The sequence below is a fragment of the Hippocampus bargibanti genome, linkage group LG10, assembly GCF_051943395.1.
Source record: "Hippocampus bargibanti isolate YZ-2025 linkage group LG10, ASM5194339v1, whole genome shotgun sequence".
Classification (NCBI taxonomy): Eukaryota; Metazoa; Chordata; class Actinopteri; order Syngnathiformes; family Syngnathidae; genus Hippocampus; species Hippocampus bargibanti.
The window spans coordinates 1,541,574-1,557,674 of NC_142743.1; the positions used below are offsets into that span (position 1 = coordinate 1,541,574).

At 42.9% G+C, this 16,101-nt stretch overlaps 1 protein-coding gene across 2 annotated transcripts in view; it reads right to left on the reverse strand.

Moving 5' to 3' along the window:
• LOC148892044 (uncharacterized) overlaps positions 1-16,101 on the reverse strand; it is a 107,343-nt gene that overhangs the window by 57,275 nt on the left and 33,967 nt on the right. Inside the window, exon 1 of one of the 2 annotated variants that reach the window (XM_089007253.1) lies at positions 13,756-13,968. The exons of the other annotated variant lie outside the window; for it this stretch is intronic. The gene's annotated coding sequence lies outside the window, so the exon portion shown is untranslated. Of the gene's footprint in view, positions 1-13,755; positions 13,969-16,101 lie in introns of those variants that run through there. 2 annotated transcript variants of the gene reach the window in all.

Below are 16,101 nucleotides of genomic sequence, written 5' to 3' on the forward strand. Positions count from 1 at the left end.
TCCATCTATCCCGGTGTTGTGCATCCTCTTCTCTCACACCAGCTACCTCCATGTCCTCTTTGACAACATCCATAAACCTCCTCTTCGGTCTTCCTCTTTGTCTCCTGCCTGGCAGTTCAAGGCTCAGCATCCTTCTCCCGATATAGTCACTCTCTCTCCTCTGGACATGTCCAAACCGACATCCGAAAAGGGCATCCGATGTAAAAAATTTTGCCAAAACAAATATGCGAATCCAAGTTATTTGGAAAGTGGGAGGAATATATATATATATATATATATATATATATATATATATATATATATATATATATATATATATATATATATATATATATATATATATATATATATATATATATATATCACTCTCGCATATCATCTCATCTCATTTTCCGTACCGCTTATTCCTCATTAGGGTCGCGGGTTGCTGGAGCCTATCTCAGCTGTCTTCGGGCATATATATATATATAGGGCGGCCCGGTAGCCGAGTGGTTAGCACACCGGTTCAGAGGTCGCCGGTTCGCGTCCCGGTCCGGCCTCCCTGTGTCTGCATGCAGTTTGCATGTTATGAGCTTGAAATGAGGGTGGCCGTCCAAAATACAATGCAGTACATACATATTGCTTTATATGGTGCTTTAACAACAGCTGAAGCTAGAACAAAGCACCAACATGGTGGAAAAGAAAAAAAAAACATTGCAAGAGGCCATGGCCAGCACTTTATAGGCATCCAAGCATGAAAAAAATTAAACCTGAACAAATTCGGGAATGGCGCTCTATATCATATTTTCAATTCCCGAATATATTGGGTTCCATCCCAAGTTCAGCACCCTGAGACTGTACACAAGCCGTAAGGAAGGAGGCCGGGGACTAGTGAGTGTGAGAGCCACTGTCCAGGAAGAAACATTCAAGCTCAATGAATACATCAAAGAGAAGGCTCCAACGGATGATGTACTCAGAGAATGTCTCAGACAATGGGGAACAGAGGAAGAGATGCTGAAAGAGGGACAATCGTGGGAGGAAAAGCCCCTACACGGGATGTACCACCGAACCATAGCAGAAGTGGCTGATCTCAATAAGTCCTATCAGTGGCTAGAGAGGGCTGGCCTAAAGGACAGCACAGAGGCACGCATCCTGGCTGCCCAAGAGCAGGCCCTGAACACCAGAGCCATAGAGGCAGAGATATACAACACCAGACAAGACCCAAGGTGTAGGTTGTGCAAAGAGGCACCTGAGACAATCCAACACAGAACTGCATGGTGTAAGATGCTGGCAGGGAAAGCCTACATGGAGCGCCATAACCAGGTGGCTGGCATAGTCTACCGAAACATCTGTGCGCAGTATGGACTGGAAACCCCAAGGTCAAAATGGGAAACACATCCCAAGGTAGTAGAGAATGACCGAGCAAAGATCCTGTGGGACTTCCAGATACAGACTGACAAGATGGTAATGGCCAACCAACCAGATATCGTGGTCATAGATAAAGGGGAAAGGAAAGCCGTTGTCATGGATGTAGCGGTCCCGAGTGATGGGAACATCAGAAAGAAGGAACATGAGAAAATCGAGAAATACCAAGGGCTCAGAGAGGAGCTGGAGAGAGCTTGGAAGTTAAAGGTGACAGTCGTGCCTGTGGTGGTCGGAGCGCTCGGGGCAGTGACCTCCAAACTCGACGAGTGGTTGCAACAGATCCCGGGAACAACATCGGATATCCCGGTCCAGAAAAGCGCAGTGCTGGGAACAGCACGGATACTGCGCAGACCCCTCAAGCTTCCTGGCCTCTGGTAGAGGACCCGAGCTAAAATGGGGGACAGACACCACCCATGAGGGGTGAGACGAGGATTTTTTAATATAATAATAATATAATAATATGTTTTAATATATATATATATATATATATATTATTTTTTAGATAGATAGATAGATAGATAGATAGATGGATCGATAGATAGATAGATAGATAGATAGATAGATAGATAGATAGATAGATAGATAGATAGATAGATAGATAGATAGATAGATAGATAGATAGATAGATAGATAGATAGATAGATAGATAGATAGATAGATAGATAGATAGATAGATAGATAGATAGATAGATAGATGTTCACTCATCGGAGCAGTCTCAACAATGTTTCCTAAAAACGCTGAATACTGCCCAATTCTCATGATAAAGATTTGCTTTGAAAAGTGTTTTCACTTGCAGAGGACACTTAAGCCAATTAGTCAACTCACTTGACAGCTCGATTATCTTCTGTGCACAGAAATGAACCAACCCAAAGAGCAAGGAGCAACCAATCACCAGCACATTCGGGTCATGAAAACAGGACTGCAGCTCCCTTTAGGCATTGACTCAGAGGTTCTCATTCAACTATGTAAAAATGTGCCTCAGGCCGAGACGCCAGAGCCCGTCTATCCATTCGTAAATGCATTCCAAGAGCAGACCTTGCGGCAGTCCTGCAACTATCTATTTCTCACACTTGTAGTTGAGAATCATAAATGATGTTAATTATGTAAACTGTATTGTATTCACAAAAAGTAGCACTGCACAAGTGTCGGTATCCAATATGTGGGACAAAGATTGCGGGTGTGTTTATACATGATGATAAACATCTAATTCACAAAATATTTTTGTTCCACCAAAAGTGAACCTGTTTATGAGGGTCTAAGTTTTCCCTTCTTTATTTAATTCAGAGGGAGTGGTGTGGTGTTCGAAGCGCACCTGAATGTCTTTTTTTGAAACACAAAGCACATTTAAAAAAATGTCTGCATTATATACATGCATACATACATATATACACACATACAGTGCCTTGAACAAGTCTTCGGCCCCCTTGAATCTTGTAACCTTTCGCCAGATTTCATGCTTCAAACAAAGATATGAAATGTAGTTTTTTGTCAAGAATGAACAAGTGGGACACAATCGTAAAGCGGAACAACATTTATTGGATAATTTAAATGTTATTAACAAATAAAAAACTGAAAAGTGGGGCATGCAATATTATTCGGCCCCCTTGCGTAAATACATTGCTCCAATTACAGCTGCAAGTCGCTTGGGGTATGTTTCTATCAGTTTTGCACATCGAGACTGACATTCTTGCCCATTCTTCCTTGCAAAACAGCTCGAGCTCAGTGAGGTTGGATGGAGAGTGTTTGTGAACAGCAGTCTTCAGCTCTTTCCACAGATTTTCAATTGGATTCAGGTTTGGACTTTGACTTGGCCATTCTAACGCCTGGATACGTTTATTTTTGAACCATTGCATTGTAGATTTGACTTAATGTTTTGGATCATTGTCTTGTTGGCAGATAAATCTCTGTTCCAATCTCAGGTCTTGTGCAGGAATGTTCCTGTATTTGGCTACATCCATTTTTCCGTCAATTTTAACCATCTTCCCTGTCCCTGCTGAAGAAAACCATGTTTGACAGTGGGGATGGTGTGTTCAGGGTGATTATCTGTGTTGCTTTTACAACAAACATATCGTTTTGCATTGTGGCCAAAAAGTTCAAAGGCCTACAGGATGAAAATGGAGGAGCAGCTGCAAGCCAGCAATGTCGCTGGTGGAGAATGCTGGGAGCACGGTGAGGATCATTTTCTTCGATTTCTCCAGTGCCTTCAACACCATCAAGCCCAATCTACTGGGGAACAAGCTGCGGCATGCCGGAGTGGACAACCACCTTACATTTTGGATTGCACTCCTGGCTCCATTCCTGTTGACCCTCTACATATCGGACTTCATTTACAACACTCCAACCTGCCACCTACAGAAGTTCTCTGATGACTAAGCTATTGTCGAACTCATTACAGAGGGAGATGATTGCGATGCCACCGACGTGATGCTTCCCACCGATCTCGTCGTGGCGGTCCCACGTGCCCGACGCCCACCCGTCTCGGCTCCAGTCCTAGACAGTGGACACTCCCCCTTCCGGTGCCATCACACAGTCGATTGCTGTGGGAGAGTGAGATGCTGGCTGGCTGGCCAAAATCGTCATATGCGTTTGTTAAGAAATAAGAAGGACCAATTCCTGAAAGGTTTTGGCAATCACATCACTGCGTCACACATTACAGCAGAGGTGGTGACCAAGGAACGACTTTTGTGGAATCACATCCACAGCAAAACTGGTTGCCATAGAAATAACAGCATTCCCAGTCACTCGCAAAAACGTGTGACTGCATGTGAGCGTGAAGAACATTCTACCCACAGCTGAAAGCATGTCTATTTTGGCTTCTCACATGACAAAAAACACTTAGTGGTTAGTGTACTGCATACCTGTCACCCTGCGAGACACTATAACCTTACTAGCGGCTCAATGTTTCCTTCCTTACTGAGAAAAAAATATATATGCGTGTGTAATATTTCATTGTGCAATTTTATGAACAAAATTTCCCATTTAAACAGTCATACTTTTAACAAGTTACAACATATTTCTAGCAATAATCAAATATGTTCTTTGTTGTACAGCACTGTAGCTTTTTTTGCTGTAGACAATTTGAATTTGTCCACAGCAAAAAAAAATATTTGAAATTGTGTTTTACGGTTTATGTGTATAAAAAAATATCAATGATATTACGGCGAGAAAAAAAAAAACACTGTAAAATGTTTAATGTAACTGATTTCAAAATAAGATTCCATTTGACCGGAACTTGTCTTCTCACAACTTTTGTTTCTTCTCGAGACTTTGGTCGTATGGACTTGTTTTCTCGGTGGTCGACTTCACTTTTTATGATTAGCGATATTTTTTATAATTAACATAACTGCTAATATTTAATGACGAAAACGGAATCTAAATATCTCAAAATTATATTTAACAAATTTTGCGTTTCCCATGCAAACTCCCTTGTCTGCCGTACACATCTAAAAATGTGCAAAAATCGTACAGAATACGGCAAAATACGGCCAGTTGACAGGTATGGTACTTAGAAATGATCAATGACAGCTTTGTAACAGGGTGCGCTTAAATGAAGTGAAGAACTCCAGAGAAACAATTGTGGCTACAGAAATACAGGGAAATGATTGACAGTGTCATTCCATTCAAATCTGGTATTTGGTGATGTATATGAAAGTATTACAAATATCTTCAGTGACAAAGAACATAAGGAATATTGAGATCAATGATAAATAAATCGGGGAAAGGTCAGGGAAAGATTGGACTGGCTGTTTGCTCTCCAATCACAAAGCTGTCTTGTGATAACAATAGTGCGGATCTTGGTATTACATAACCCTCACATATGTTCTTTAACTTTTGCACCATCATTCTTGACAAAAAATAAATGAAACAACAATAATAACTGGATGCACAGAAACAAATTGGTATGTCTTTCAACTATTAGAAAGAACTCAATGACAGTGTGTTGCTCTCTAAAGGAATAGTTGCCCCCTGTGAACAAATGATCCAAGCACATCGAGTGGCCATACATGGTCAGAACTCAGCACACAGGCTGAGCAGCAGTCGGGGCATGACTGCTGTAATCGAGCAAAAATGACCAAAAATACAAGACCTTCGACTCAGCCCTGCAGTGTTTCATCTGGACTGTTGCAGCAGTGAAGCAAGATTCTTTGAGCATTCTTGAGAATGTAATTCATTACAACTTGTATGCAATTGAGGAGATTTCTCAAGCAATATCTGTATGACCAAATTGGAACTCACCAAGCCATCCATCCCTGGGAAACAAGGACCGAGGTGTACAGAAAGGGGTCCCCAAATTTGGTAACAATCAGCAAAGTGACCAATTGAAAATGTTTCATTAAATCACCAGGATCTAAAGAATAAGAAGCTTCATTCTGAAAATTTAGGTCATCAATTTCCCCTGTGGTATGGGAAATCAGTGACACCCCAAAAATTCAAAATGTGTGTGAAAAAAGCACCTTTGCATTACTTCTTTAAAATAGAAAAATAGAACATACAACATCCAAAGAATACAACAATCTGTATTTAAGAAACAATATTGGTGGTTTTGCTCAAGCTACATGGTAACTCCAGTTGTTTTCTACGGAGACCCAGACAAGACATTGCAAAAACGTAAAATTTACTTCTTTGTATACATGCATTACTGCATTGTGTGCACAAAATAGAAAGTGCACACAAAATAGTTGTTCGTGCGCACGAAGCAGCCGTGGCTTTTTAGAGGAAATCAAACACATTTTTCTCTCAAATTTGGAAGCACTAAGGAAAGAAATGCAATGGACAAGAACAGCATGATTAGATTTTAGGCTTGGGATGAGTTACGAAAGCAACGTGAAAAGACTGGCATTGCAAGGAATCATTATTACCAAGAGACATTTGATCAGACTGTTGAGAGCCAGGTTGCTTTAATGGGAAGAGGTTTTGATGCAGGGATTTATTTTATGATTCAGCAACTGCAATGCATTATGGGAAAGATCATGGTTATGGGTGGCTGTATACGAAATGCCACCTTTTTTAAAAATCACAATAGCACGACTTAATCTTGGTACTAAATAAAAACAACTAATGAAATAATGTATCTGTTTTTGAAAGCACTGATAATGTCAATGAGAAGCAAGCGTGTGAAGGTGCGCTCGATTTGTTTACCCTCTTGACCAATGAGGAATCATGTACAGTCTGCAACTAATGTGCACGCTGTATGTATTTGATGAGACTTTGTCAGAAGTTGTCAATATTAGTTTTGAAACACGAATGTACAGGACATAAATGAAATGACAAAATATTGTAGAGGAATGTTTGATAACTGAATAATTTCTTTTCCTTTTGGCTTTTCCCTTCAAGGGTCGCCACAGCGAATCAGTGTCTCCATCTTCAGAGGTTTGATTCGCATGTTTGTTTTGGCCAAGCGTTTACGTTGGATGCCATTCCTGACACAACCCTCTGTATTTATCCAGGCTTGGGACTGGCACAAAAAGACACTGGCTTATGTCCCCTTTTGGCTGAATAACTAATGGACCTTATGCATGGCAAAACAAACATTTACCACGGGGACGTCCAAAAGGTCAGATTAGAGTTTCTGCTGTAAATATTTTACCAGCTAGTTGGAGGCCATCTGACCACGAAATAGGCCCTGTCATTAAATGTGTGATAACCTGGGGTTGTGTAATAGGTATACAACATAGTGCTGTGTCTAGTCTAGTGCTGTTTTTTAAGGTCAAAATTGCATCAATGTTTTTATTTAAGACTAGGAGAAAGCTCCTCCAGTCAAAGCTCTGGCATGCTGCTATCCCATATTTTGCCTTGACTTTGTTTTTGGACATGTATTCAAAATACATATCAGAACGCCTTTAATAGTCCCACAATGGAGAAATTTGCAATCTACAGCAGCAAAACTGAGACGTGTGGTCAAAGATAATACAAAGAGGAAGACCAAAGAGGAGGTTTATGGATGTTATCAAAGAGGACATGAAGTGAGCTGGTGTGAGAGATGAGGATGCACAAAACCGGGTTAGATGGAGGACACTGATTTGCTGTGGCGACCCCTCAAGGGAAAAGCCGAAAGGAAAAGATGAAGATTCTATGCACAAAAGAAAATGTCAAGAGACTGAAATGTACAACTTTACAGAAACAAGTATCATAAAAAGAACTGGACATAGTCTTCTTTTCCTTTCGGCTTCTAACCCGGCTTTCAGCTTCTAACCCGATTTTGTGTGTCCCCGGGAGTCCGCGCGACCCCGATCTCCCCGTCTCGTGAAGGCCACCCATACACGTATCTGCACGCGTGGGAAACACATCAGGCCTAGACTCACTCGAAAGACATCAAAGTGCAGACTTGAAAGGCGCACCTGAAAGGCGCACACACGTCAGTGCTGCGGTGCAGATGCATGACGCCACAAGATGTTCGTTATACGAACATCTTAAAAGATATTTTTGCATCATTTCGTTTTTGTTTGAACTTCCTGATACGTCATCCTGCACGATCAAGATAAACCCATTACTGTTGGTCTCCTGGCTGGCAGTTCTAAGCTCAGCATGCTTCTTCTGATATAGTCACTATATCTACTCTGGACATGTCCAACTGCAATTTTAAACATATTTTTATCACCTTACACATCCTTGTATTAATTTATCTGACTTTCGCTCCAAAGCCTCTAATATGAGTTGTCACTCTGACATACTCATTTCTGATCCTATCCAACCTGCTCACCCCCAAAGAAAACCTCAACATCTTCAGCTCTGCTCCCTCCAGCTCTGCTTCCTGTCATTTCTTCAGTGGCACTGTCTCCAGTCTAAACATCATAGCTGGTCTCACCACCTTTTTATACACTTTTCCTTTCATCCTAGCTGAAACCCTTCTATCATACATCACACCTGACATTTTTCTCCAGCCGTTCCAGCCTACCTGGACACGCTTCATTACATCTTTTCCACACTCTCCGTTGCTCTGGACAATTGACCTCAAGTACTTCTCCTTCACCTTCTTTATAGCTCCTCCCTGTAGCATCCCTCTTATACTTGGGACACTCTCATTCACACACATAGATTCCGTCTTGCTGCGAATGACCTTCATTTCCAGAGCAAACCTCCAACTCCAGAGTTTCTCACCTACCTCTTCCCCGTTCTCTGCTCTCGCTACAGATCAAAATGTCATCTGGAAACATCATCGTCTGTCAGCCTGTCCATCACCAGAGCAAACAAAATATCAGCCTGCGTGTTTTGGGTATTTTAGATGCTATAAAACGTTTTTCTGATGTCAGTTAGGAAACAAAAAAGTGGTGTCAGTTGTCCTTTGAATGGCCTTGAGGTGTTAATTGCGAGTATGAATTGTTGTTTGTCAATAGGTGTGCTCACATAGCAACTTGTACTCGGGTGTAAAATTGGGGCTGCTTGCATAGAGCGTTCACACGTACAAAGTTACACCAGTGTAGCCCCTGACATCAACTCAAATCGGAGGAAATGGATCCATTTCAGGAGGTGTTTTAAAGAATTACTCCAGAATAAATGCGAGTTTGTGGCAGAAATATAAAATGGGATGGTTATAACATAACAGGGAACACAACAAATTGCTCGCTCCGCTGTCTATACTTTTCTATCTTTCTCTCAACCTTTTATGGTGCCTAATAGACCACTGCATTGATTTGTCTGGAGAAGTATAAACCATGGTTTTTTAATACAGTGATACCTCAGTTCTCGACCATAATCCGTTCAAGAACCCTGTTCGAAAAGCGATTTGTTCAAACACCGAAACCATCTCTTTGCTCCTCTCACGTGCGAGTTGACAGCGGGGGGCGGGGCTGGTTCTCCCGGCCGCCCTCCACCTGCTGTCAATTCTCAAATCACGGACACGGGGCATTTATACGGTTCGCGATCACCTCGCCAATGCCGGATGATTGACTCACCTCGCCACCGTCCCTGGACTCTTCCTTCAATGCCCGAGTGTATCCGGTCCGAGGTATTTTCCCTGTGTCCCGTAAATTTATGTCATCTTCCGGGATTTGCACCCTCGTGTGCCAATTGCTTTTTAGCGTAGTAAGCGGGTCGGATCACCCCCTGCCTTCTTACTCGCTGTGTTTTCTTTTATTTGTGAATAAACATCCTGCTTGGTTAGTACGTCTCTGCCGCCTGCTTTGGGATGCCAAACATTCCACCACGTTCCGACGAGTCTGCTGCCGTCACTCTCGCTCGGAACGTGACAGCTACAGATGACTCGGCTACAGGATGTTCTTTTCTCTTCAAATATCTATCCAATGACACTTGCTCTCATTCCTACAGCCACATCACTAGATTTCATAGCCTCCTTATTCTTTAATATCGTACTGATCGTCGATTTCGCCATGCTGTATTCCCTAGCCAGATCAGACACTCGCACACCTCCTTCATATTTTGCGATTATTTCTTTCTTAAATGCAATAGTTGTACACACTACTTTTCTTTTTTCACTTTTAGCAGCACTTACTTTCTTTGGAGGCATGATTAGGGGCTAAAACTCTTCGTACACCTATATTAAACGCTAGAGCAAAACGCAGCATGTCCGCAAGCGACAACAGTTGGTCACGGAGAGAGCGATACACCCGTACGCCGCTCAGCACCCCACCCTCGCGTACGCACTCACGCGTCGTATTGGCGTTCGAACACCGATTGGTGTTTGAACTACGAAACAAGAATATCTCGAATATTTTGTTCGGACTCCGATTTGTTCGAACTGTGAGACGTTCGAAAACCGAGGTTCCACTGTATGTCAAAAACAAAGCGAGGAAAAAGAAGTACACTATGCAAGTGTGTGTTTTATTTCCCTATTATTACTATTGCATTGTTACAGCTGCAGCTGCTGTGAAAGCGCTATATAAATAAGGATGTATTGTGTGGCGGGTGGCATGGAAAGAGATGCCCATTTCACAGTAAGATCAGAGCGTTGTTATTAAATGGTGAGTATAATTTTACTTTATTTGAATGCTGCTGTGCCGATGACAATTTTGTGTTTGACCCTTTTACTGAGCATCTTCATCTTTATTAATTTCATGGAGTTGCTTGTTCTGTAGCCACGAGGGAACACAGCCCATTGTCTTATTGTGCCGGTCCCAAGCCCAGATAAATACAGAGGGTTGTTGTGTCAGGAAGGGCATTCAACGTACAAGTTTGGCAAAAACAAACATGAGAATCAAACCTCTGAAAATGTAGGACACTGATTTGCTGTGGCGAAGACTATCGAAAAGAAGACTATCGCATTGCACGGCAAAATAAACTGCCGTGAGAACACAAGCGGAGCTGCACCAGGGTTAACACACTTTTCTTTAGTAAACAGCTTTATATGTGTGAACACTGCACAAAATTTACACCGCTATAAAATATATGGCGACAAAATACATGGTTGCAGCTTGGATGCAAATGTGTGCCGTGTGAACACCCCTTATGTGTATTTGGGGTTTACCCCGTCAACTTCCCGAAGTCAACTGGATCTACCTACCGCAGCGGTTGCTGCTGGGGCCGTAATAACATACAGTGGGTCCTTGGCTTACAAACTTAATTGGTTCCCAGACATAGTGTGTAAGGCGAAAAGTGTGTATCTCAAAAAATAATTTACCATAGGAAACCATTAAAATGAGAATAATCCGTTCCCAGGTCTCCATAAAATATAATTTTCAACGAAATAAGCCTTAAAACTACACACAACATACCGTATTCTATGTATAATCAGAATCAGAATCAGAATCAGAATCAGAATCATCTTTATTGCCAAGTATGTAGAACACACAAGGAATTTGTTTCCGGTAGAACACGCTGCACTAGTATCGTTGTCAAAAAAACTGCTAAGTGGCACTATACAGTTCCATTTAATAAATGTGATATTGTATTGTAATGAAAGAAATACACTGCACTATATAATAAAGTCACTTTATTTACATGTGTGATGGTCGTTGATGGCTCTTAACTGACACCTGTTGCTTTCTGACTTGTAAGGTCTTACGAAACTGAGGCACCACATTATCATTCATCACGTTGATGATTCTCATAGCCACAGTATTTTCTGGATGGAACTGTTCAATAAAAGCCTGCACTTGATGCTGCAGCCATCTCCTCCTCCTTGGCCTCAGATGACAATTCCTGAATGGCTTGCTTCTGCTTGTCCTCTTGAAGGCAAATCAAATCCTCTGTGTTGAGGACCTCATTATGGTCAGCAACAAGCTCCTCGATGTCATCTGCATTCACTTTGAGTCCCATGTTCTGTCCAATGGAAACAATGTCATCCAAAACAACAGTCATGAGGATCAAATCCTTCAAATTCCATGCGGGCCACAAATTCTTCCATGCTGCTTTCAAGGATCGAAGGGTAACATCACGCCAAGCCTTGAGTCACGTGAAAGCATCGCATAAATAAAGCCTTTGTGTAAAGCTTTTAGGCGAAGGATGGTAGCAATGGTGGATTTAGCATATCTGCTAAGCCGCTAAATCAGACAAACGCACACCTCATTCGCGTTTCTCAATGATCTCCTTCTTCCCATCGACTGCAATTTTGTTTTGTGTCTTCTTCGGCTGAACACGAGCCTGTAGTGGGGTCTTTTTCGGTCCCATAACAGCAAAAGTATCTGTAAAAAAACTCCTTGGAGGTGATCTCTCCCTCTCTCCCGCTCTCCCCCTCCCTCTCCCTCTCCCTCCCCCCCTCTCTCTCTGTCATAAGGGAAGGTGTTCGTAAACCGAGGCCCCACTGTATTTAATGTAATGATTTAATGTTTCTCAACTGAAAGAAATAATTGATTGTGAAGCTGGACAGGTTTCTGATGGGGCACTTGCACTCCTGAGTACCATTGTCGCGCCATGCATGTCAATGTTAACAGGGCAAATATTGGTTGATTTACTTGCCAAGGCAATTGAGAAGCAATGCAGGACTTTCGAACATGACAGTTTTTTTTTCTCTAGCCACGGTTTTCCTCCATACTCAAGCTCCATCAATCATCACAGCAGCTTTAACTAGCAAGTCTGAGCAGAGTGCAAGATAACTTCATCCACATTGGACTGCAAAAATCTCAATCCCTTTCACCGTACCAACTCTACACACACACACACATACACATACACATACACACACACACACCCACACACATTCATACACGCACGCACACACACACACACACACATATTCACGCACGCGCGCGCACACACACACACACACACAGACTGAATTGCACACTTGAACTACAACAAGTAATGACTCGATTGGACGTGAAAAAGCATTTGTAGCTACAGGAGCGCAGTCGAAACGAGTCTGACCTGGGCACTGGTAGTAGCGAGGCATTTTACTGAATTGTTGTTTGTATTGCTAAACAATATTTAACAGAGAGAGAGAGAGAGAGAGAGAGAGAGAGAGAGAGAGAGAGAGAGAGAGAGAGAGAGAGAGAGAGAGAGAGAGAGAGAGAGAGAGAGAGAGAGAGAGAGAGAGAGAGAGCTCATTGATTAAGATTTATTTCAGACAATTAAGATACATAGATATGTCATTGATTAATAATTATCTGTACAATTAAGTGACATTGCATAACATCCCGATTCCCAATTGATCCCAGATGATCTCACGGCACACAAGTTCATGCCAGCCTCGTTTGAAATCAGTGGCTTAAAAACACAACCCCAGTGGCCTGCGCCATTTTCATTTTCAGATATTGATTTGAAAGAATGTATCAGATGGCCATGACAGCAATATAGAATTGCATTGAGTGAAACCTGTTTCATTAATGTAATAATGTCAGAAATTATTTGTTGAATTTCCGATTGACATAACATTCGTTGACATTTGCAGACAAATTGGGGAGCTCAAGGAATTCAAATATCTCACAACAGTGACAAGACCGTCACCTTCCTACAGTATGTCTTCTTTTGCATGAGAGCATCGAGCACCATGGCGACCCCAAAACAAATCTTCATAATGTCGCCAATCAAAAGTACAGTATAACGTCATGCCCTTAGACAAATGACGTGGTTTCAATGCATTCCATGTATTTTACACGTTAATTTACTTAATTTCTAAACATGTACTGTATATTGTTGTTCACACACCACTACTTACCGACAATCAGCAAAACGCGCATTATCATCGTCACATTTTCCAGTCGAGAATTTGAAGTTTGGAAACATTTTTGTTTCTTTGATTTCACATCATCTTAAAGAGGGGTACCACTTTGCATCAAAGGTTACGTAAAACGTGTATTTCTATTTTAAAAGAGGGCATTGTGATAATTTTGATTGACGTACCGTCATTTTCAATAACAACGCGGCTCGTACAAAGTATGAATCGCTGTTGAAGTTATCTCTTGTTCAAAAACACAACATAAGCTCAAGCAGGAAGAAACACGTGAGGTTGAACTTACCCTCGGCCGACCTAAGAAGGATTTGTTCTGAGCAAGCAGCTGTACGCGCCTTTTACCTGCGCCACCTGAATTAATGCAACACGCACACATGGAAACACGCTTACGCTTCACTACTTCTCACACCCACCAGACGCACAAGGAAACAAGTCAGACTGCACACAGAAGACCTCGGTCAAGACTCGAAATCGGCAACTTTTTGCTCGTGTGGTGGTGGTGCTCAAGAGGTGGTGGGGTTGCGGCAGAGCTCCACCAGCAGAGGCGGAGCTACAGGATGACAAGGAGTCAATTCCAGCCGAGCAAGCGCCATACTTGGGCATTTTTTTCCCTGTACTTGGCACTATTTTGCCATTTTCACGTGGCTGCAATATTCTGAGACCCCTTGACACATGTTGTATCATATACATATTAACTGCATATTAAAAGAATGAATGTACATTACGATACTATTTTCATTTCCCGGCAAATTTCTAGTCTTTTATGTATAATTAGTTCCGGTTAGAACGATACCTTGTTATAATCCGGTTACTACGGTGCCCTTTTCATCTCCCGTCAGCCATTTTACTCTGCTTATATCGATACAAAAGCAGCTTAAGCTGAATCGATATTTGCGTACGGATTTCTATACAGTACCACCATTAGCGATTGTATCGGTAACACAGTTGGTCACGTGACCAGCTTTCTTTCATGTCTTGCACTGTGTAGCAGAGCTGCAATAGCATCTGCGTGGACTTACTACGCAGAGGTTGATGCTGAGCGGCGAGGTCTACGGACCCACCAAGGTTATCCCCATCAAGGCCTTGGTGGACTCAGGGGCTGACGGATATTTTATTGATGCCCGCCTCGCCTCTGAGCTGGAGTGTCCTATAGAGGAGCTGGATGCTAGCATACCGCTGCAGGACCTCGACGGTCGGCTTCTCGCCGAGCTTATGCAGATAACCACCCCGCTTCAGCTAAAATTATCGGGCAATCACGTTGAGCATCGCCGTTTTTATCTCATGCCAAACCAAAATGCACCGATCGTCCTCGGCCTACCATGGCTAACGCACAATCCGGGCATCTCGTGGGAGGGACCGTCGATACAAGGCTGGAGCCCCCTCTGCTATGTGCACTGCCTCAGATCTGCCGCTGGCGGAAGCAACCTCTCCCGATGCGAGCCTACTGAGGCTATTTGCCTTGAGGGGGTTCCTTCCTGCTACCATGACTTGCGGAAGGCCTTTAGCAAGGACCGCGCTCAATCCCTCCCGCCACATCGGCCCTATGACTGTGCCATTGAGCTCCAGGCTGGTGCTCTGCTAACCAACTCCCGGCTGTACCAGGTCTCTGAGCCAGAACAGAAGGCCCTGAGGGACTACATTAACACCTCCCTCGCGGCCGGACTCATCCGTTCGTCTCGGTCCCCCCCGCGGGATTTTTCTTTATCAAAAAGAAGGACAAGTCCCTGCGCCCGTGCGTAGACTATCGCGGGCTCAACGACATCACGATAAAGAATAAATACCCGCTCCCTCTGATCGACTCGGCCTTTGCACCACTGCAGTCCGCCAACTTCTTCACTAAACTGGACCTCCGGGGCGCATATCACCTGGTCCGCATCAAGGAGGGGGACGAATGGAAGACCGCATTTAGGACACCTTTGGGACATTTCGAGTACAGTGGGGCCTCAGTTTACGAACACCTTACCTTACGAACTTTTCGGTTTACGAACGTTAAATTTATGAGAATTAAACCTTGGAATACGCACTACTTTTCGCGATACACACCCCCCACCACGGCTAGCGGAGTAATCTTCAGCGGAAGAACACAAGAGCATACGACCGAACAGCACCCCACCGGCCGGCCCACCTTTCCACACCCCCTTTCTTTCCTTTCTCTGAATGCAAACGTCGATGCCTCCAAGGAAATTTTTACAGATAATTTTGCTGTTATGGGACCGAAAAAGACAACCACAGGCTAGTGTTCAGCCGAAGAAGACACAAAACAAGATTACAGTCGAGGAGAAGGAGATAATTGAAAAACATGAACGAGGTGTGCGTTTGTGTGATTTAGCGGCCCAGTACGGATATGCTAAGTCAACCATTGCTACCATCCTCAGCAACAGAGAAGCCATCAAAGGCGCGTCTGTTGCAAAAGGTGTTTCCGTGCTGTCAAAGCAAGTCTTGGGCAATCGAAGAAGTTGAAAAACTTCTGTTAATTTGGATTAACGAAAAGCAGCTATCCGGCGACAGCGCGAGTAAAGCAATTACAGTAAAGTCTCGTTATATCGATATCGTTTATATTGATAATACTGCTTATTACGACACTATTTTCATTTCCCATGCACATTTCTAGTCTTTTTATGTATAATTAGTT